General features: G+C 37.0%; 1 long non-coding RNA gene across 4 annotated transcripts in view; it reads right to left on the bottom strand.

Annotated features, from left to right (window-relative positions):
• Window positions 1-22,656, bottom strand: part of LOC105612881 (uncharacterized) — a 239,845-nt gene that overhangs the window by 86,978 nt on the left and 130,211 nt on the right. Inside the window, exon 7 of one of the 4 annotated variants that reach the window (XR_009601641.1) lies at window positions 1,163-9,068. The exons of 2 other annotated variants lie outside the window; for them this stretch is intronic. This is a non-coding gene — a long non-coding RNA (uncharacterized LOC105612881). Of the gene's footprint in view, window positions 1-1,162; window positions 9,069-22,656 lie in introns of those variants that run through there. One more of the 4 variants, XR_009601643.1, reaches the window with a different exon arrangement.

Below are 22,656 nucleotides of genomic sequence, written 5' to 3'. Positions count from 1 at the left end.
AGGAGAGATTACATTTTAAAAAAATAATAAAGAACAGGAAAGCAAAGTGAAAAGAAACAGCAGTTCTAATTTATTTCTCTGTGAGAGTCTCAAATCTCCTTAAGTGTTTTCCTGTTTTGGCTCTTCAAATCCAATCTAAGCTAAAAGAAGAGGTATGGTAGATGCTGTTACACATATGCACAGTTCCCAAAAACCCCCAGTAGGGTAAAGACCAAAAGGAAGCAAAACTAAAAGAAGATAAAACAGGAGAGCTGGGTTCGATCCCTGGTTTGGGAAGATCCCCTGGAGAAGGGAATGGCAATCCATTCCAGTATTCTTGCCTGGAGAATCCCATGGACAGAGGAGAGCCTGGTGGGCTACAGTCCATGAGGTCGCAAAGAGTCAGACACGACTGAGTGACTTTCACTCACCATCTGTTCTACATATGATAATGTTAGTTTCCATGTTATTCTTTCCATACATCTCACCCTCTCCTCTCCCCAAGTCCATTAGCCTATTCTCTATGTCTGTTTCTCCATGGCTACCCTGTAAATAAATTCTTCAGTACCATTCCCATATATATGCGTTAGAAAACGATATTTATCTTTCTCTTTCTGACTTACTTCACTCTGTATAATAGGTTCTAGGTTCATCCACCTTATTAGAACTGACTCAAATGTGTTCCTTTTATGGCTGAGTAATATTCCATTGTGTATGTGTACCACAACTTCTTTATCCTTTCATCTGTCAGTGGATATTTAGGTTGCTTCCATGTTCTAGCTACTGTAAATAGTGCTGCAGTGATGGGATATATGCATCTTTTTCAACTTTGGTTTCTTCAGGGTATAGGCTTAGGAGTGGGACTGCTGGGTCATGTGGTGGTTTTATTCCTAGTTTTTTAAGAATCTCCATACCATCTTCCATAGTGGCTGTATCAATTTACATTCCCACCAACAGTGAAAGAGTATTCCCTCTTCTCCATACCCTCTCCAGCATTTATTGTTTGTAGACTTTTTAATGAGGGCCATTCTGACTGGTGTGAGGTGATAGATCATTCTAGTTTTGATTTGCATCTCTAATAATAAGCAATGTTGAGCATCTTTTCATGTGTTTGTTAGCCATCTGTATGTCTTCTTTGGAGAAATATCTGTGTAGGCCTTTTTCCCAAGTTTTGATTGGGTTGTTTGTTTTTCTGGTATTGAGTTGAATGAGCTGCTTATATATTTTGAAACTTAATCCTTTGTCAGTTGTTTCATTTACTATTATTTTCTTTCATTCTGACGGTTGTCTTTTCACCTTGCTTATAGTTTCCTTTGCTGTGCAAAAGCTTTTAAGTTTAATAAGGTCCCGCTTATTTACTTTTGGGTTTATTTCCATTACTCTAAGAGGTGGGTATGACCCACCTCTATGAGAAGATCTTGCTTTGATTTATGTCATCAAGTGTTCAGCCTATATTTTCCTCTATGAGTTTTATAGTTTCTGGTCTTACATTTAGGTATTTAATCCATTTTGAGTTTATCTTTGTGTATGCTGTTAGGAAGTGTTCCAATGTCATTCTTTTACATGTAGCTGTAAAAGACCATTTATTGAAGAGGCTGTCTTTGCCCCACTATATATTTTTGCCTCCTTTGTTAAAAATAAGGTACACATAGATGCATGGATTTATTTCTGGGCTTTCTATCTTGTTCCATTGGTCTATATTTCTGTTTTTGTGCCAGTACCATACTGTCTTGATGACTGTAGCTTTGTAGTATAATCTGAAGTCAGAAAGGTTGATTCCTCCATCTCCATTCTTCTTTCTCAAGACTGCTTTGGCTATTCAGGGTCTTTTTTGTTGCCATATGAATTGTGAAATTTTTTGTTCTAGTTCTATGAAAATTGTCATTGGTAATTCAATAGGGATCACACTGAATCTGTAGATTGTTTGGTAGTATAGCCGTTTTCACAATATTGATGTGTTTGGTAGTATAGTCATTTTCACAGTATTGACTCTTCCTACCCAGGAACATGGAACATTTCTCCATCTGTTTATGTTGCCTTTGATTTCTTTCACTAGTGTCTTATAATTTTCTGTGTACAGGTCTTTCATTTCCTTAGGTAAGTTTATTCCTAGATATTTAATTCTTTTTGTTGCAATGGTGAATGGGATTGATTCCTTAATTTCTCTTTCTGATTTTTCATTGTTAGTATATAGAAATGCAAGTGATTTCTGTGTCTTGATTTTATACCCAACAACTTTGCTAAATTCACTGATTAGCTCTAGTAATTTTCTGATACTATCTTTAGGGTTTTCTACGTACAGTATCATGTCATCTGCAAACAGTGAGAGCTTTACTTCTTTTCTGATCTGGATTCTTTTTACTTCTTTTTCTTCTCTGATTGCGGTAGCTAGGACTTCCAGAACTATGTTGAATAATAGTGGTGAAAGTGGACATCCTTGTCTTGTTCCTGATCATAGGGAGAATGCTTTCAGTTTTTCACCATTGAGAATAATGTTTACTGTAGGCTTATCACATACGGCCTTTACTGTGTTAAGGTAGGTTCTTTCTATTCCCATTTTTAGAAAAGTTTTAATCAAAAATGGGTGCTGAATTTTGCAAAAGGCTTTTTATGCATCTATTGAGATTATCGTGTGGTTTATATCTTTCAATTAGTTAATATGGTATATCACATTGATTGATTTGTGTATATTGAAGAATCCTTGCATCCCTGGAATAAATACAACTTGATCATGGTCTATGAGCTTTTTGATGTGTTGCTAAATTCTGTTGGCTAAAATTTTGTTGAGGATTGTTGTTCATCAGTGATATTGGCCTGCAGTTTTCTTTTTTTGTGTTGTCTTTGTCTGGTTTTGGTATCAGGGTGATGCTGGCTTTGTAGAATGAGTTTTAGAAGGATAGGCATTAGCTCTTCTCTAAATGTTTCTTCTCCTGTGAAGCCATCTGGTCCTGGGCTTTTGTTTTTTGGGAGATTTTTGATCACAGCTTCAATTTCAGTGCTTGTAATTGGGTTGTGTGGTATCCTTTTGATAATCTTTCTCAAAGCTGCAATTACAAGGTGCCCCCAATATGGCCCAAGGAGAAAAGACATCTTCCTTTAATATGCTGTCTTCTCAAAAGAATTTCTTATACTTTCTTGCACTGTATAACCACACCATAAAAACTGTCCTAAAAGTGAATGATAAATATTGGCAGTCTAGGAGCAACAGTTATAAGTCAGTAGAGCTGTTGTGTGAACCTGTCTCCTCAATCCCGATTGAGAGACATAATTCCCAGGCTCTGTCCTGATTCTGGTCTTGTTAATTTCTTTTTTCATCAATCTGGAATTAGAACCTTAATCCATGGCTCTGTTCTCAAACTCTACTCTGAGCTGACTTCAAGTCTAAATGCTGCTCCTAGCCTCAAAACTGAACTGTGTTGTTCATCTGGCCTGATATTATATACCTCTTATCTCCATTCATATTTAAGACTCACATCAATAAACAGAATGTTTCCTGTTTCCAGAACCCTCCAATAACAGCAGTCTTTAGCTTCATCTACTCAAGAGATTCATGATTTCTGAAACTCTCAAACTTGCTCTTCTTATGCAATCTTTTCCCATGGTAATCACTAGGGTTATCCTAAAACACAATGCATGGGGGAAAAATATAAAAATGTCCCAGTTCTCATTATGCATTTCTCTTCTTTAATAACCTCTGGTGTTTCCTCAAAAATGATAATAAAATTGCTTACTTTGGTAGAGAAAATTTCTTAAAATCTTATTCCAAACAAATTTATAGACTTCATCTCTAAACATCAGCTTTTTATAAAAGTATTTCTTAAAAATAAAGAGCCTTTAGGTTGAGTGGGCATAACTCAGCTTAGCCTCTATACTTCCTAAACAGGTTCCCCAGAAATTATCAAGCTCTCAGTAAAAGACTGCTTCTCTCTTTATTTTGATAAAATTTACTCAGTTCCTGGAATACATTCTTTAGCCTCAAATTGGAATAATCTTGAGCCAAAGAGAGGCAGACACACTGTTAATAAAAAATGAGGAGGGTCTGCTTTTAAGGGTCTGCCCTTAAGGCAACCTGGGACAACCTTTGCAAATGTTTGGCCTGAACTCAATCAGAAGGCTGGTTGCTTGTAAACCACAAAATCTACCCTGCCTGACTTAAGGCCAGCAAATGACTAACTTGAAGTTTATCTTTGAAGTCAAATGGCTTCCAAGGAAGTATGACTTGAACCTCTTTGTGTAATGAAAGGCAATCATGCGTCTTTTCCATGTAAAATTTGGACTTCGTCCCATTGCGAAGGAAAATTCAGACAGTAAGCATGATTCACAGTCTCTGCTTTACCTACCAACATCTGCTTGTTGTTTTTTTCAGAGCGTTGGCATTTTCTAATGGACACTATTCTACCCACAAAAACACTATCTCCTTTCACAGCCCTAAGAAACAGTTTTATTTATATATTTAATCTGTTCTTACCTTTTATCCACAATTTGAGACCTTGGATATCCTACATAAGTTCTGAAAATATGGTTTTCTGGGAATAACTAGTTATAAGGAACAAGGATTATATAGTTTGTATGTATGCCATCATCTCACCTAGGTATAAAAAAGTCTATATGGAATTTGGAACATACAACTGGGGAAAGAAATGTTAAAAAAGTCAGACATTGTATTAACTAACTATTGTTCCATTCAAAAACTCAGTATCCTAAAACAACAAGAATTTATTATTTTTCATACTTCTGAATGATGGCTTTGTCGTGCTTCTCATTTTGCCTATGACTACATTCATCTAGAGGGTTGACTTAGATCATCTTGGGAGAAGTGCTAGACTATGAGTCCTTATAACATGGCTATCTCAGGGTTCCCACAGGGCCAGCCTCAGTGCACAAGCATGTATTAAGACTCTGATTAGGTCATATTCACTGAGACTCTATTAGGCAGAGAAAGCCATAAGTCCAAGCCCAATCAATGTCAATGTGGAAGGGACTACATAAGGGCATGGATACTTGAGTATCATTCAGTAGGACCATTATTGTAACAACCTACCACAAATGATGGTAAACATAGTTTATTTTCACATTGAGACAGGCCCCTACAGAATAATGGCTTGTTTTCCAAATTTAGCACAATTACTCAGCTAGAGTGGGGCTTTCCTGGTGGCTCAGACAGTAAAGAATATGCCTGCAATACAGGAGACCTGGGTTTGATCCTTGGGTTGGAAAGATTCCCTGGAGAAGGGACTGGCTACTCACTCCAGTATTACCTCAAGAATTCCACGGACAGAGAAGCCTGGTGGGCTACAGTCCACAGGGTCACAAAGAGTTAGACATGACTGAGCAATTAACACTTTCATTTTTCACTCACTTGGAGAGAACATAAACTAATCAATGTGTTGTCAATATGAGAATCAGGATTACTGACTAAAGGGCTATTGATGTGGTAACTACTAGATAAAAAGATACGAGTTCTGATATTGAAAGCACACCATGTAAAATGTAGAAACGATAGAAATAAATCCACATCTAAACACATTAGAAGCATACAGTGTTTCAAGAAAAAAATATAAAATTCTTCTTTAAAAGGAAAGAAAAAAAGGATTAACCAAAAGTGTAAAACATTCAGAAAGAAAGAACAAATCTTATCAGTAACAATAGAGTGGGTAAAATAATGGAGTAATATCTTCTAGATATTGAGATTGATCTTCAATTAGAATTCTATATTTAATTAAACTATCATTCGATAATAAGGGGAAATTAAAAAAATTAAGATTGTAAAAGCTTAAATGTATTTGCTAGTTTCAAACTGACAGATAAAATTCTATACAATAGTTAAAAAGGGTGATTATGGGATTAGGTGTTGTGTGAATAGATAAAACAAACTGAGATCCATATCAATCACAGGAGAAGTATAAACATTTGGAATAACTCTGAACTTTGTTAGCAAAATGTATACTTATTTATATAGTTTGCATAGCATCAAATTTAATGAGTGTCCACTAAATGAAAAGAAATGAAAAGAATTATAATCCACTAAATCTATAGTTTCCAAATCAGCGAAGGAAATAAAGGCATATTTTAAAAAATTTTTGATAAAAATGCAAAAAATAGGACATATAACAAACAAAATGTTTGTATGGAAAATCAAACCAAAGTATGATGTTATAAATTAGTAAACATAATAAAGACAAGTGCATTAAACTAGCAGATTAAAAGAAGAAATTATTAAATCTTTCTTTAAAAAATCCAGCTAACTCTGTTTCAGTTCAGCTCAGTTGCTCAGTCGTATGCGACTCTTTGTGACCCATGAATTGTAGCACACCAGGCCTCCCTGTCCATCACCAACTCCCAGAGTCCACCCAAACTCATGTCCATTGAGTCAGTGATGCCATCCAACCATCTCATCCTCTGTCGGCCCCTTCTCCTCCTGACCTCAATCTTTCCCAGCATCAGGGTCTTGTCAAATGAGTCAGCTCTTCGCATCAGGTGGCCAAAGTACTGGAGTTTCAGCTTCAACATCAGTCCTTCCAATGAACACCCAGGACTGATCTCCTTTAGGATGGACTGGTTGGATCTCCTTGCAGGCCAAGGGACTCTCAAGAGTCTTCTCCAACACCACAGTTCAAAAGTATCAATTCTTCAGTGCTCGGCTTTCTTCGGCAATGGCACCCCACTCCAGTACTCTTGCCTGGAGAATCCCATGGACAGAGGAGCCTGGTAGGCTGCAGACCATGGGGTTGTGAAGAGTCGGAAACGACTGAGCGACTTCACTTTCACTTTTCAGTTTCATGCATTGGAGAAGGAAATGGCAACCCACTCCAGTGTTCTTGCCTGGAGAATCCCAGGGACAGAGGAGCCTGGTGGGCTGCCGTCCATGGGGTTGCATAGAGTCAGACATGACTGAAGCGACTTAGCAGCAGCAGCAGCTTTCTTCATAGTACAACTCACATCCATATGTGACCACTGGAAAAACCATAGCCTTGACTAGATGGACCTTTGTTGACAAAGTAATATCTCTGCTTTTTAATATGCTATCTAGGTTGGTCATAACTTTCCTTCCAAGGAGTATGCGTCTTTTAATTTCATGGCTGCAATCACCATCTGCAGTGATTTTGGAGCCCAGAAAAATAAAGTCAGCCACTGTTTCCACTGTTTCCCCATCTATTTGCCATGAAGTGATGGGACCGGATGCCATGATCCTCGTTTTCTGAATGTTGAGCTTTAAGTCAACTTTTTCACTCTCCTCTTTCACTTTCATCAAAAGGCTCTTTAGTTCTTCTTCACTTTCTGCCATAAGGGTGGTGTCATCTACATATCTGAGGTGATTGATATTTCTCCCAGCAATTTTGATTCCAGCTTGTGCTTCTTCCAGCACAGAGTTTCTCACAGTGTACTCTGCATATAAGTTAAATAAGCAGGGTGACAATATACAGCCTTGATGTACTCCTTTTCCTATTTGGAACAAGTCTGTTGTTCCATGTCCAGTTCTAATCATTGCTTCCTGACCTGCATAGAGGTTTCTCAAGAGACAGGTCAGGTGGTCTGTATTCCCATCTCTTTCAGAATTTTCCACACTTTATTGTGATCCACACAGCCAAAGGCTTTGGCACAGTCAATAAAGCAGAAATAGATGTTTTCTGGAACTCTCTTGCTTTTTCCATGATCCAGTGGATGTTGGCAATTTGATCTCTGGTTTCTCTGCCTTTTCTAAAACCAGCTTGCACATCTGGAATTCATGGTTCATGTATTGTTGAAGCCTGGCTTGGAGAATTTTAAGCATCACTTTACTAGTGTGTGAAATGAGTGCAATTGTGCAGGAGTTTGAGCATTCTTTGGCATTGCCTTTCTTTGGGATTGGAATGAAAACTGACCTTTTCCAGTCCTGTGGCCACTGCTGAGTTTTCCAAATTTGCTGGCATATTGAGTGCAGCACTTTCACAGCATCATCTTTCAGGATTTGAAATAAGTCAACTGGAATTCCATCACCTCCACTAGCTTTGTTCATAGAGATGCTTCCTAAGGCCCACCTGACTTCATATTCCAGGATGTCTGGCTCTAGGTGAGTGATCACACCATCGTGATTATCAGGGTCATGAAGATCTTCTTTGTATACTTCTTCTGTGTATTCTTGCCACTCTGTTTTAAGAGACACACACAAAAAAGGGCACTGATTCTGACAACAAAGACACACACACACACACACACAAAATAATAGGCAAATGAAGATGTAAAGTTAATTTAGCACAGTTAATGTGCGATACATTAGACTTTAACAGAAAAATTAACAGAAAAGTCCACATAAAGATACAAGTCAATAACTTATTAAATAAAGTCAATAACTTATATGTGAATAAATATGAGAAAAGCATCAGAAATATAATGAAAAATGCACATATCCAAAATCAATGGGAAATTTTTAACATACCTCTATCAGAGGTAAGCAGAAATTAAGCAGACACTAATTAACACCTGTATAGAAGGTCTAAGTGACATGATTAATAAGCCAAATCTGATACAATTCATGAATCCAGTAAATAGAGAATACAAAGTTCTCTCAAGCACAAAGGAACAGTTGTAAAATGTGACCATATATTAAATGAAAAGGCTATCTCAATAAATACTAAAAAATCTACAGCATATATTTCATGTTTTCTGGCCAATTATATAAGAAATCAATGTTAGAATGCATTTTTAAATCACAAAAAATTTTAAAAACACACTCTTTAAATAACTAGTGGCTTTAAGTAGAATTTGCAATGAATATTATAAAAGATACAGACCTGAACAACTGAAATGTATCTAAGTGATTCTTAAGAAACATTTATTTATAGCCCTCAATAATTTTATTAAGAAACTAGAAAGATTCAGTATAAATGAGTTAAACATTTGACTTACAAAGCTAGATAATAAATGGTAGAATATGCCAATATAAAATAGAATACAGGAAATATGAAATAGCAGAAATTGGCAAAGCGAGCCTCTCTTATAGTTAGAAGGCACATGTGAGTAAGTTCTGGCCACTGGAGTATTATAAGAGAAAGCTTTGTTTTTACAAAGTGCAGGCCTGTTTCCTTCTTCCGCATAGTCCTTCCAGCTGGCTGTAATGAAGATGAAAAGTTATTATTAAACAGATCATTCTTGACTATAAGGAATGAAGGCCACACAAAGTACAGGAAAAAGGTAGAGGAAGTAGGGGTCCACAACAGTGTGGCACTCTTTTTCAGTCCTGTACTGACTAACTGGACTCAGATAAGAAACAAGGAAAAGCTACAGAAAAATCCACTCCTGAAAAAAGTGATGATCTCTCTCAGAATGCAATGAAATGCAATCCACCCCTGAAAGGATAATTAACAAAGAACATTCCCACTAAGTAATGAAACTCAATTCAATACACATTCATGCAGATAAACTAAAACTTAGCAAATAAGAATGGAGGAGGAACATCCTGAACCAGATAAAGGTTTTTTCTATCAAAAGTCTCCTGCAAATATCATATGAGGATACTGCACATTGTTTTTTATTCAGCAACATGCTGGGGATGCTAGACAATTTAACAACACAAGAAAATTAAAATGGCCAAGACCACAGAGATCAAAACAAATTATCTTTTTATTTGTAAATGGCATGGCTGTCCATATAAGAAATGCAAGAAAATATACAAATTATTAGAAAGGAGGCTCCTAGTCTGTTTAGAGAAAGCTGAAAGTTTTGGCGGTGGTGGTGGTAGTTTAGTTGCTATTGTAACTGACTTGCATCACCATGAACTGTAGCCTGTCAGGCTCCTCTGTCCATGGGGCTTCCCAGACCAGAATACTGGAGTGGATTGCCATTTCCTTCTCCAGGAATCTTCCCGACCCAGGGACTGAACCCATGTCTCCTGCATTGCAGACACTCTCCTGCTTTGCAGGTGAATTCTCTACTGCTGAGACACCACAGGAAACCCTCTAAAAGTGGTAGGGGGACATAATATGGTATGGATGTGAGAGCTGGACCATAAAGAAGGCTGCACACCAGAGAACTGATGCTTTTGAACTGTGGTGTTGGAGAAGACTCTTGAGAGTCCCTTGGATTACAAGGAGATCAAGCCAGTCAATCCTAAAGGAAATCAACCCTGAATATTCATTGGAAGGACTGATGCTGAAACTGAAGCTCCAATACTTTGGCTACGTGATGTGAAGAGTCGACTCTTTAGAAAAGACCCTGATGCTGGGAAAGACTGAAGGCAGGAGGAGAAGGGGATAAAAGAGGATGAGATGGTTGAATGGCATCACTGACTCAATGGACATGAGTTTGAGCAAGCTCCAGGAGATGGTGATAGACAGGAAGGCCTGGTGTATGGCAGTCCACGGGGTTGCAAAGAGTTGGACATGACTGAGCCACTGAACAACAAATATGGTAAATTATCCTACAAATAAAACCTCTTGATTTTTGTGCGGTTAATTGCAAGTAGATTTTTAAATGGATGACTAAGCTTGACTACCTTATAAGTCAAACTGACCAATCATATTTATATTGATATTTGCTATACAACAAGTGTTTTAGTCAGTGTGGGCTTTCATGATAAAATACTATAGACGAGGTGGCTTAAACAACAGAAACAAATTTTGTTCTCGAGGCTGAAAAATTCAATATTAAGGTCCTGCAAGGTTTGATTCTGGTGAGAACTCTCTTTATGGCTTATGGATGTCTGTCTTCCCCTCTGTCCTCACATGGCAGGGAGCAGGGGTTAGAGAGAGAGAGAGAAAGTGTGTTCTATGGTGTGTCTCCTGGTAAAGGGCACTAATTTCATAATGAGAGCCCCATCTTCATGACCTCATTTAAGCCTAATTATCTCCCCAAGAACCCATTTCCAAATGCTGTCACACTGGGAGTTAGGTTTTCAACATATAGATGGAGGAGTTGGAGACATGCCTTCAGTCCATAGCAACAAGTCTTCACACTTGCGCATTATGAAACATTTACTGTGTGATATAGGGAATAAAGGATAAAAGCCAACTATAAGTAATATTCATAAGCAATGAGCAAAATTAGTCTCATATGTGAAAAGAAACATATTTTTAAAAAGACTTCAGGCAATGTGGCAAGAATCTTTTCAAAAAACATTCTACAAAGATGTCTCAAACCTCCTCAGGCAGTCATTTATGAAGCATCTCGATTCTGTATCGCTTGGATGCTGATGAGACCCACCTGCCAGCAGCAGCAGGAGCCTAAACAGGATGGCCAAAAATCCCAAGAAAATAATCAAGATAGAAAAATAAGCCATCATCAGCTTCTGAGTAAGGAACTGGCTGACAGTCACATAAAAAGTCATAGACTAAATAGAAATTTCCCATCCTAAAAATGAAATGCATGTGGAATTCTTGGTGAGTGATATCCAGTACAACATACACATAACATTATCATGATTTACAAACCTACTCTGTGTTTTCTTTGTAGGTACAAGCTTCCTTCATTCAGTTATTGCTGCTAGGTGAAGGTAGAGGCTCCCGAGATGCGATGTGATACCAAGAGCAAAGCTGTCCGTGGCATTAGTACTAGAAAAACTACCTTCTCGGCTCAGTCACAAGATTCTCATTCTGCTAAGAGAATCAGGAATTTCCTAATTCAACTGGTTCTCAACTTTAGCATAAAAGGTCCTGAAACATTCTTAGCAGATTGAGGTTTAAAAATGTGAGAAATAACTAGATGTCTTAAGAGAACTTTTATGTATGCTTTTGTGTTTTACTTTGAGTTTCTCTGTGTACAGAAATGAATAAAATGTAGTATTCTTCATTTAGAAATTGATCCTAATGACCCTCTTATTTTCTAGCACAGATGATCTATTTATAAGCTGAAATCCTCTAACAAATAAGGGCAAAAAGAGGGCTGCACAAACTCAATGCCCACAAACAAAAAAATATCTGCAATTGGTGTATGCAGTAATTGAACCCAGAAATATAGATAAGTTCCAAGCATCCTGTCTACACAAGTCCTTATTGTGTTAAATTAAAACATTTCAGAGCAAGAGGTGTCATTTTATCTTTGCATATTTAGTAGTAATACATGCCCCTTGGTTCTGGTTTCACTTTTGATACTGGGTAGCTGACCTGGGCTAAGTAATTTATGCCCTCCTACTCTAGATTTATGACATGAGAAGGAGACTGATAGAAAAATAAAAAGAACAGAATGGAGAGGCAGCAGAACTGGGCTGAAGTTCCAAATGACTTAACCCTCGAGGCAGAACACTTTTAGGGTAACAATAAGCTAAACAATTCCCAAAGCACTGACCCTGCACTAAAGCTGCCATTAGGAAATGACTGTGGAGGAGAGGTGCTCAAAAACTAATCCCTAAAATCAAGCCTCACTTTCTCCATGAGGTAAATTCATCTCTTCTTACACCACCCTGCTAGTTATCAGATTGTCTTATAATGTCATATTTTTATATTTTTACCTTGGTCATTTTACTATCAATTCGCTGCTAGTTTTTTTTCTGAGAAATAATGTTTCGTGGAATATGGAACTCAAGTGTGCATTTAATTCTATATTGATACCACTATTTTTTCCCCCTGTGATTTAAACTATATATGCCTTTTAAAGAAATAGTCAGATGTTCCAATGGAAGGTTCTACAAGAGAACCATAGAATTTTAGAGGTAGAAAGGGATAGTAGACAATGTATTTCAGTAATATTGTTTACATAAATCTCACAGCCTGGATAAGGCAGATTCCTGTCACTAGGCTCTTAGCCCAGCAGTCTCTATTATCCCCAGAGATAATAGTCTCTCACATGAATCATTGATTCTTGCCAGTTGCTGACAGTCTGCTTTGTTCTGATTTCTCTTCATGAAAAAACATAGGATAGTTTAAATGTTCTAAGATTTTTCATTAAAAAAAAAAGACAACCAAACAAAACCTACTGGAACCTGATAAAATTAGTACATGATCAGTAGAATTACAAAGTTATCTCCTAAGTTTTTCTGTGATACAATGAAAAGTAGCAGTTTCATTTTAGGGAGTAGAACCAAATGGTCAGAAGCATATATTCCGGAGTCATAAGATCTGTAGACCTGCCATATACGAGTTGCATGACTTTTTTGAGGCTTAATTTTCACATTTCAAAACAGAAATAGTAGTTACCCCCATAGGATTGAGAAGATGATGTGAAATCATTGATTGACACACGCAGGTCAGTGGCTAACATGACACGTGTCATTACAATTATCTGATACATTTTATCCCTTTAAATATTTTAATATTATCAAATAAAATAAACTTCAACAAGTTAATGTTTAAAATCTACAATAATAGTTTTAACTTTGTGTATATTATTTCACTTGATCCACTCAAAAACCTGCTAAGATAAAACCCGGAGGAACAGAGAGCTTGATTCAGATTTTCCTTTCACTTCTAAAGGTGTTTCATCCATCAAGATACTGAAAAGGAAAGCTTAGGAAAGACTTTCAGACTTAGGTCTCAAATTCATAACACAACTTGATTTAACTACAATAATTGCTTTCTAGTGTAAGTTGGATGGTTTATCAGTGTCACATTAGAAGAAAAGTTCATCTCTGTTGTCCCCTGGCATGAAAACAAGATGAAACCAGTAACAAGAATTATCCTCCAGTAGGATGTGCTTCTTGGATGCTGGGATTCTCACAGACATAAATAAGTCTGTGCCTGCATGAGAGCTGAAAGCACCAATTTAAACAAACACTCTCATAGACAGAAAGTATATTTCTCATACACAATTTTGCTAGGAAATAAGGCAGCAAAGAATCCACCTGCAATGCAGGAGATGTGTGTTCAGTCCCCTGGAGAAGGAAATGGCAACCCACTCCAGTATTTTTGCCTGAAAAATCCCACGCACAGAGGAACCTGATGGGCTACAGTCCATGGGATCACAAAGAGTAGGACACAACTTGGTGACTAAACAACAGAAAAGGCTTAGCTAACAAGGCAGGTTATAGTAAAACAGACCAATTCTCACAGTATTAAATGCTAATATAATTAAAAGAGAACATCTCAATGTTTCATAAATAAAGCTAAAAATGCAGAGAAGACTGACTCTTCTGATCAGTCATCTTTCTTAACTGCCTAAACCTTTGTCTTTATTTTTTCACAATACCAGTGCCATTCCCTTTTCAGTTTGAATGGCTATATGTTCCTGAAAATATCCAGCTTATTTATTCTTCCTGGGAGTAATCAAGCCAGATAAACACAAGTGCTTGTAATACCAAGATGCTGAGGCTTATTTCTGGCTGCTACACAGCCCAGGGGCCATGGGCTTGACAAGTCAAGGAGTTCCAATAGACTACATTGCTCCAACACCTTGTAGACAGGCTTTCTATTTGTAAATTTTTGCTATTGATTTGCATTTCCCTAGGAAGGGCACTCTTGGACTGGGAGATAGAAAGCCATGAGAAGTGATTCAAGTTTTGCTATAAATGGCTAGGTTATGAAGTTATTTTCATTTTTTTTCTTGTTTTCTTCATCTGAAGAAGAATTTGGATTAAAGGGTTTTTAGTATCCTGCCCAGGTCAAATATTCTATGATTCTGGGTAGTTTATCACTAGTTACCAAGTAATTTACAATATCTTCTTGTGCTTGTTTGGGGTTTTAGCTGCGGTTTAGTTTCTTTTGGTTTTGCTTCTGTGCGTTAATCCTGAGTTTAGGTAGGAATCTCTCTCACATCTTTAAAGAAGCAGGTTAATAAACAAATGGGATCTAATTAAAATTAAAAGCTTCTGCACAACCAAGGAAAATATAAGCAAGGTGAAAAGACAGCCTTCGGAATGGGAGAAAATAATAGCAAATGAAGCAACTGACAAACAACTAATCTCAAAAATATACAAGCAACTTCTGCAGCTCAATTCCAAAAAAATAAACGACCCAATCAAAAAATGGGCCAAAGAACTAAATAGACATTTCTCCAAAGAAGACATACGGATGGCTAACAAACACATGAAAAGATGCTCAACATCACTCATTATTAGAGAAATGCAAATCAAAACCACAATGAGGTACCACTTCACACCAGTCAGAATGGCTGCGATCCAAAAATCTGCAAGCAATAAATGCTGGAGAGGGCTGTGGAGAAAAGGAACCCTCCTACACTGTTGGTGGGAATGAAAACTAGTACAGCCACTATGGAGAACAGTGTGGAGATTCCTTAAAAATTGCAAATAGAACTACCTTATGACCCAGCAATCCCACTTCTGGGCATACACACCGAGGAAACCAGAATTGAAAGAGACACATGTACCCCAATGTTCATCGCAGCACTGTTTATAATAGCCAGGACATGGAAACAACCTAGATGTCCATCAGCAGATGAATGGATAAGAAAGCTGTGGTACATATACACAATGGAGTATTACTCAGCCGTTAAAAAGAATTCATTTGAATCAGTTCTGATGAGATGGCTGAAACTGGAGCCGATTATACAGAGTGAAGTAAGCCAGAAAGAAAAACACCAATACAGTATACTAACACATATATATGGAATTTAGGAAGATGGCAATGACGACCCTGTATGCAGGACAGGGAAAGAGACACAGATGTGTATAATGGACTTTTGGACTCAGAGGGAGAGGGAGAGGGTGGGATGATTTGGGAGAATGCCATTCTAACATGTATACTATCATGTGAATTGAATCGCCAGTCTATGTCTGACGCAGGATGCAGCATGCTTGGGGCTGGTGCATGGGGATGACCCAGAGAGATGTTTTGGGGAGGGAGGTGGGAGGGGGGTTCATGTTTGGGAATGCATGTAAGAATTAAAGATTTTAAAATTTTTTAAAAAAATAAATTATCCTTCCAACAAAAAAATAAAAATAAAAATAAAGAAGCAGGTTAGTCTGTGTGCACTCCTGAAGCGCTCAGACCTTGTTGCAGGGGAATAATGTTTTCTAAAGTCAGAGTGAAACCTAAAATATAATTGGCTGAGAGGCATTTCCTGGGAAAATTCACAAAGTCCTCTCACATACTTTTACATTATCCTCCAGAGTACCTCAAGTTCTATTTATTCTTCAGGCACTGAAATAACCCCAGCATATTTCAGCAACAGGTCAAGAAAGAGCATCTTTCTGACTTCACCATGTATGGTTTCAATTCAACTGTTTCCATTTTCACATCACACGCTGCTCCTGAGTTGAGCTGTCACAAACCTGACATACAGCCACATCTCCCCCAAAAGGGCAACGGATGCTTGCTGGGAAGGGGCGTATTGAAATTTCGACCAATTACTTGCAGCTTTTATTCTTAACCCAGCCCAAATAGTTTAATAGCTCTTCTTGCCTGTTATAAATAGGTTCTGCTGCCTATCACGCCAGCTCACTGGGAAAAAATGCAAACAGTCCCAGGAATGAACTACTCAGGAAGGTTGTACTGCTTGGTAAGAGCTATTTTATTTTAAATGACAAAATTTCCTCCAGACACAAAGAAAGCCTTACATTTTTAGTCTGTGAGTTTCTCATCCTAAGGAATGATTTGATGTTTCAAGCGAAAAGAATAAGTAAGAGAGAGAGAGCAAGCAAGAGAGAAAGAGCGAGAGGAAGTTACATCTTAATAAAAATGTGCTGAGCAAAACCTTTCTCCTCTAGTTGGCCTTTAAAGGAATGCTCATTATTTTGACCAAATCTGTGTGGTCATGTTACCTTCTCCAGGAACAAATACAGTTCATGTAAAGACCTGTTCAGAAGGACATCTAGAAGGCCATGAAGGGAAACATATTACAGAAGACAACAAGTTGAGTCCACTGAATCAGTAAAAAAAAAAAAAAATCAGGAACAAAGTTTCAGCAACTGGACTTGTACTTTTCCTCCCAAACTAAGAAGTGAATGTGAGAAATATTCTGTATTGTTAAAGAAAGAGTTAGTTTTCTCTTTGAAAAAAAAAAAAAACAATCAATAATGCACGAAGAAACAAATATGTGAAGACAGTAACAACTGCAAACTTTTCTGTTTCAACATCAGTAAACTGTCATATTTGTAAGGAGGATTTTGAGTCTTTGATTTCTGAACCTAGAAATATTTATCATTCCTGCTACAAGATAAGGAGGAAGCACATGATAAAATGTCTTTTGATTGTGGTGACAAAATACAGTTCTAAAGGCTTTCCATGTCTTTTAAACATAGATAATGTGCTTTTTGCAAGATCACCACATCTCGAATTCAACTGCACATGACAATGATTTCCGGATTTTTTTTATAGTCGTAATCCTTTTCTTGACCTAAATCCCATGCTCTGCAATTGGGAAGTTAGATGCTGTATGCTTTTCAGTATACCCAGTTTTAATAGTTCTGGATTTCTTGAAGATTCTTAAAATAAATAAACTTTGTTCAGAGCATATGGTCTACAGAAATGATGTTATATGATGTTTACTTTTGAACAATATGTCACAGAATTTTGAATTCTAATCTGATCCATATTTATAGTGTAAATCATAGTTCTAGTGATGCCAAAACACATCTTATATCTATAATGTTGTTAAGCATTTAAACAAGGAAGCCATTACATTGAATGTGTCTCCACTGCCTCAGCAGTCTACGTAAATGAACCACAACCTCACCCAGAGTCAATGCACTGCAATCCAAAACAATAAAATTTAGGAGCAACCAATCCTAAATAGCCGACTAGGCTTTTCCAAATAAGGCCACTGCTTAAGCTGTCACCAATCAAATCATGTCTTAGCTTTGGTTTAGCATCTCTCTATAAAATCCTTGCCCCTTACTCCTTTTGGAGGGGTCCTCCTAACTACTTTTGGTTTGATGGTGCTTGATTTGAATTAATGTATGTTCAGATAAATGGCTTCTCAGTCAGCACCAGTGGTAAAGAACCCGCCTACCAGAGGAAACGTAAGATACGCAGATTCAATTTCTGAGTTGGGAAGATTCTCTGGAGAAAGGCATGACAACCCACTCCAGTTTTCTTGCCTGGTGAATCTCATGGACAGAGGAGACTGGTGGGGTGGCACAGAGTTGGACACAACTGAAGCCTCTTAGCATACACATATGCACGCACGCTCAGATAAACTCTTAAAAAAGTGTAATGTGCCTCAGTTTACTTCTTAACCAAATGCAACCAATGATATTAGGGCCTTTCCTGATGGCTCAGTGGTAAATAATCCACCTGCCAATGCAAGAGAGGAGGATTCAATCCCTGGGTCGGGAAGATCCCCTGGAGAAGGAAATGGCAACCTGCTTCAATATTCTTGCCTGGGAAATTCCATGGACAGAGGAGCATGGTGGGCTATAGCCTATAGGGTCATAAATTGTCAAATGTGACAGCGACTGAGGATGGATGCACACAATCAATTACATCATTCTTAAAATAAAAACTAGGAAAGTTATTGGAACAATTATTCTTAAAGTTTTTTAGTTAACTCTTGGTCTAAGAAACATTAACCTGTCCAAAATCAAGGAAATGCAAACATAGTAGAAGAATGTTGGAGGTGTGAGACACTTCAAAACCAGTGAAACCTGAACCTAAACCCAAGGTTCTGCTAGCCCAGACACTGTGTCCATCAAAGCCTGATGACACATACACACGAGGGCTTTATTACAGGGATTATTTGAAACTTTCACATAGACTTCATAGAGTGTCTAAATAAGATTTTTTTAATTGAATCTTCTAAATTGCTCTTTAAAAAAAAATCCCTTCCCTATTCCCTTTCAGTATAACAGTGTCCATGTTAATTCTCCTTCTTACCAAAATTTAGCAGAATACTTAGAGGCTATTAAAATGCTTATGTAACTGATGAAAGAAATTGAAGATGTCACAAACAGATGGAAAAATATGTCATGTTCTTGGATTGAAAGAATTAATATTGTTAAAATAACCTTACTTCCCAAGGCAATCTACAGATTCAATGCAATTCCTATCAAAACACCAACAGAATTTTTCACAGAACTAGAGCAAAAATTTTTTAAATTTGTATGAAAATACAAAAGACCCTGAATAGCCAAAGAAATCTTGAGAAAGAATAAAGGAGCTGGAGGAATCAGGCTCCCTGACTTCAGAGTATACTAAAAAGCTACAGTAATCAAACCAGTATGATATAAGAGCAAAAACAGATATAGACATATAGATCAATAGAACAGGATAGAAATCCTAGAAGTAAACCCATGCACCCACGGTCAACTAATCTATGAAAAAGGAAGCAAGAATATACTAAAGGAAAAAAGACTGTCTGTTCAACAAGTCATACTAGGAAAACCAGACAGGTAGATGTGAAAGAATGAAATTAGAACATTCTCTAACATCATATGCAAAAATAAATGCAAAATGGATTAAAGATCTAAATGTAAGACTGGAAAATATAAAACTCCTAGAGGAAAGCATAGGCAGATAACACTCTTTAACATAAATTGTACCAGTACTTTTTTGGATTCATCTCTGAGGGTAAGGGAAATAACAAAAATAAACAAATGGGACCTACTTAAACTTAAAAGCTTTTGCACAGCAAAGGAAACAATAAACAAAAAGAAAAGATGACCTACAAAATGGGAGAAAATGCTTGCAAAGAATGCCACCAACAAATGATCAGTTTCAAAAATATACAAAAATATAGCTCAATATTTTAAAAAAATTAAAAATGAACAGAAAAGCTAAATAGATATTTCTCCAAAGAAAACATAGAGATGCTCAAAAGGCACATGAAGAGATCTTCCACATTACTAATTACTAGAGAAATGCACATCAAAATTACAATGAATTATCATTTTACACAAATTTAGAATGGCCATCATCAAAATGTCTACAAATACCAAATGGTGGAGAGGGTGTGGAGAAAAAGGACTCCTTCTATACTATTAGTAGAATTATATTTACTACTACACAATTAGTAGTAAATTGGTGCAGGAAATATTAAGAACAGTATGGAGGTTCTTTAAAAACTAAAAATAGAGTTACTATATGATCCAGCAATCCCCCTCTTGGGAATATATTCAGAGGAAATTCTAATTCAAAAAGATAAATGCACCCCAATGTTCATAGCAGCACTATTTACAATAATCAAGACATGTAAGCAACCTAAGTGTCCGTTGACAGATGACTAGATGAAGATACACACACACACACACAATGGAATATTAGACCTAAAAAAAGAATGAAATAATGTTATTTGCAGCAACATGACTAGACAGAGATTATCACCCTAAATGAAGTAAAACAAAGACAAATATCATATGGTATCACTTATATGTGGAACCTAAAAAAGTGATAAAATTAATTTATAAAACAGAAAGATATTCACAGAAAACCAATTTATGGTTACCAAAGGGAAAAGGTGGGGGAGGGATAAATTGGAGCTTGGGATTAAAATATATACACAACTATATATCAAATAGATAACCAACAAGGGCCTACTGTATAGCACAGAGAACTGTACTCAATATCTTATAATTATCTATAATAGAAAAGAATCTAAAAGAGATTATTTTTTATTCTGAATCACTTTGCTGTATATCTGAAGTTAACACAACATTGTAAATCACTATATGTCAATAAAAATTAAATAAAAAGTTTATGTAAACTGATTCTGCCCCTGTGAGAAGCAGATATACATTATTCGCTATATTTGTTTTTTAATTTAAATGCCTTCTTCAAAGAATTTTTATATTTCAACTTCTTGGCATTTGGAGTATTTCCTGTGACCCCACCTTTCTCCTGGCCAATTAATGACTCGTCAGTGCTATGTCATCTGCCACCGAACTCTTCAGACAAAGTGTGACTCTGATACAGCCACTATGGTCAACAGTATGGAGATTCCTTTAAAAACTAGGAAAACTACCATATGACCCAGCAATCATACTGCCGGGCATATACCCTGAGATAAGCATAATTGAAAGACATATGTATCCCAGTGTTCATGGCAGCACTATTTACAATAGCCAGGACATGGAAGCAACCTAGATATCTGTCAATAAATGAACTGTACATACAACAAACAGATGAAGTATATATACAACTTTGAAAGAAGCTGTGGTATGTATAGACAATAAAATATTTCTTAGCCGATAAAAGGAATGAATTTGAGTCAGTTCTAGTGAGGTGAATGAACCTAGACCCTGTTATACAGAGTGAAGTAAAGTGAAAGTCACTCAGTTGTGTCCGACTCTGCAACCCCAATGGACTATACAGTCCATGGAATTCTCCAGGCCAGAATACTGGAGTGGGTAGCTGTTCCCTTCTCCAGGGGATCTTCCCATCCCAGGTATTGAACTCAGGTCTCCCACAATGCAGGTGGATTTTTTACCATCTGACTTTGTGAAGTTAAGTCACAAAGAGAAAAATGTCATATATCAATGCATATATGTGGAATTAACTAATTAATGCTCTGTGACAACCTAGAGGGTAGGATAGGGTAGGGAGTGCGAGTGAGGTTCAAGAGGGAGGGGACATATGTATACTTATGACCAATTCATGTTGTTGTATGGCGGAAACAATACAACACTGTAAAGCAATAAGGAAATTTGATTAATTACACAGAGCCTAATCATGGTAATCATTAACTAATGTCTAAGTCTAAAGAGTAGAACTTCAGATTAAAGTATCTATTATTTTGACCCGCTTGCTTTCAAAAAGCGTTAAGGCAGTTTAAAGAGCAGAATAGTTAGAAAATTCAAAATGTGAAAGCAGGGCTTTGAAATGGCTCAAAACCATACTGGAGGCTCAATCTACCTTTCCAATTTCTACTTACCATGAAAAAAATAGAAAGAGCGTGATCTTTAGTTCATTTCTTCCTGTCAAAGTAGGTAAAGATCATTTAAAATCCAGACAGTAGATTGTCTAAATTTTAAGCCAAGAAATAAAATCCTTCCATCATAGTTCTCTATAAAATCCTTTCCCTCATATTTCACAGTATGACAAGAACAATTAGATATGTTAGAAGGTTTCGTGTATTTCAGCAGTGTCTAGTCTTTTTGGTACCAGGAACAGATTTCATGGAAGACAATTTTTCCACAGACTGGGAGTTGGGGAGATGGTTTCAGGATGATTCAAGTACATTACATTTATTGTTCACTTTATATCTAATCTAATGCTGCTACTGATCTGACAGGAGGTACCAGTCGGTGGCCCAGGAGTTGGGGACTTTTGTATTAAGGTACATAGGATCTGAAAAATACACTGACCTTTCTAATTAGTATTATAGTAGTCCAGCTGATAAACAAATGGACTTCACTGCTAATCATCATATGACCAAGTTAAAAGTGGGTAAATGATTTCTTTCACAAATATAGACATTTCAAATCAACATAACTGCAGAGGCATCAGCTAGTAAAGAGTGTAAATAGTAAAGGCATCAGCCGGTAAATTAGAAAATGGTCTTTCATTAAAATTAGAGCAATTCCTAAAGCCTCCACTTACTTTATACTTGGAAATGATGAGCTTTGATCTTAGTTTCAGTTAAAAAACCACTATCCCAGGTACTGTTTCCCTCTTCTTTACAATTTACACTTTTTAAAAACCAGTGTCACAGATGTGTATAATGGACTTTTGGACTCAGAGGGAGAGGGAGAGGGTGGGATGATTTGGGAGAATGGGAATTCTAACATGTATACTATCATGTAAGAATTGAATCGCCAGTCCATGTCTGACGTAGGGTGCAGCATGCTTGGGGCTGGTGCATGGGGATGACCCAGAGAGATGTTGTGGGGAGGGAGGTGGGAGGGGGGGTCATGTTTGGGAACGCATGTAAGAATTAAAG

The sequence above is a fragment of the Ovis aries genome, chromosome 8, assembly GCF_016772045.2.
Source record: "Ovis aries strain OAR_USU_Benz2616 breed Rambouillet chromosome 8, ARS-UI_Ramb_v3.0, whole genome shotgun sequence".
In the NCBI taxonomy this organism is placed as follows: Eukaryota; Metazoa; Chordata; class Mammalia; order Artiodactyla; family Bovidae; genus Ovis; species Ovis aries.
This window is presented reverse-complemented; position numbering and strand designations above follow the sequence as displayed.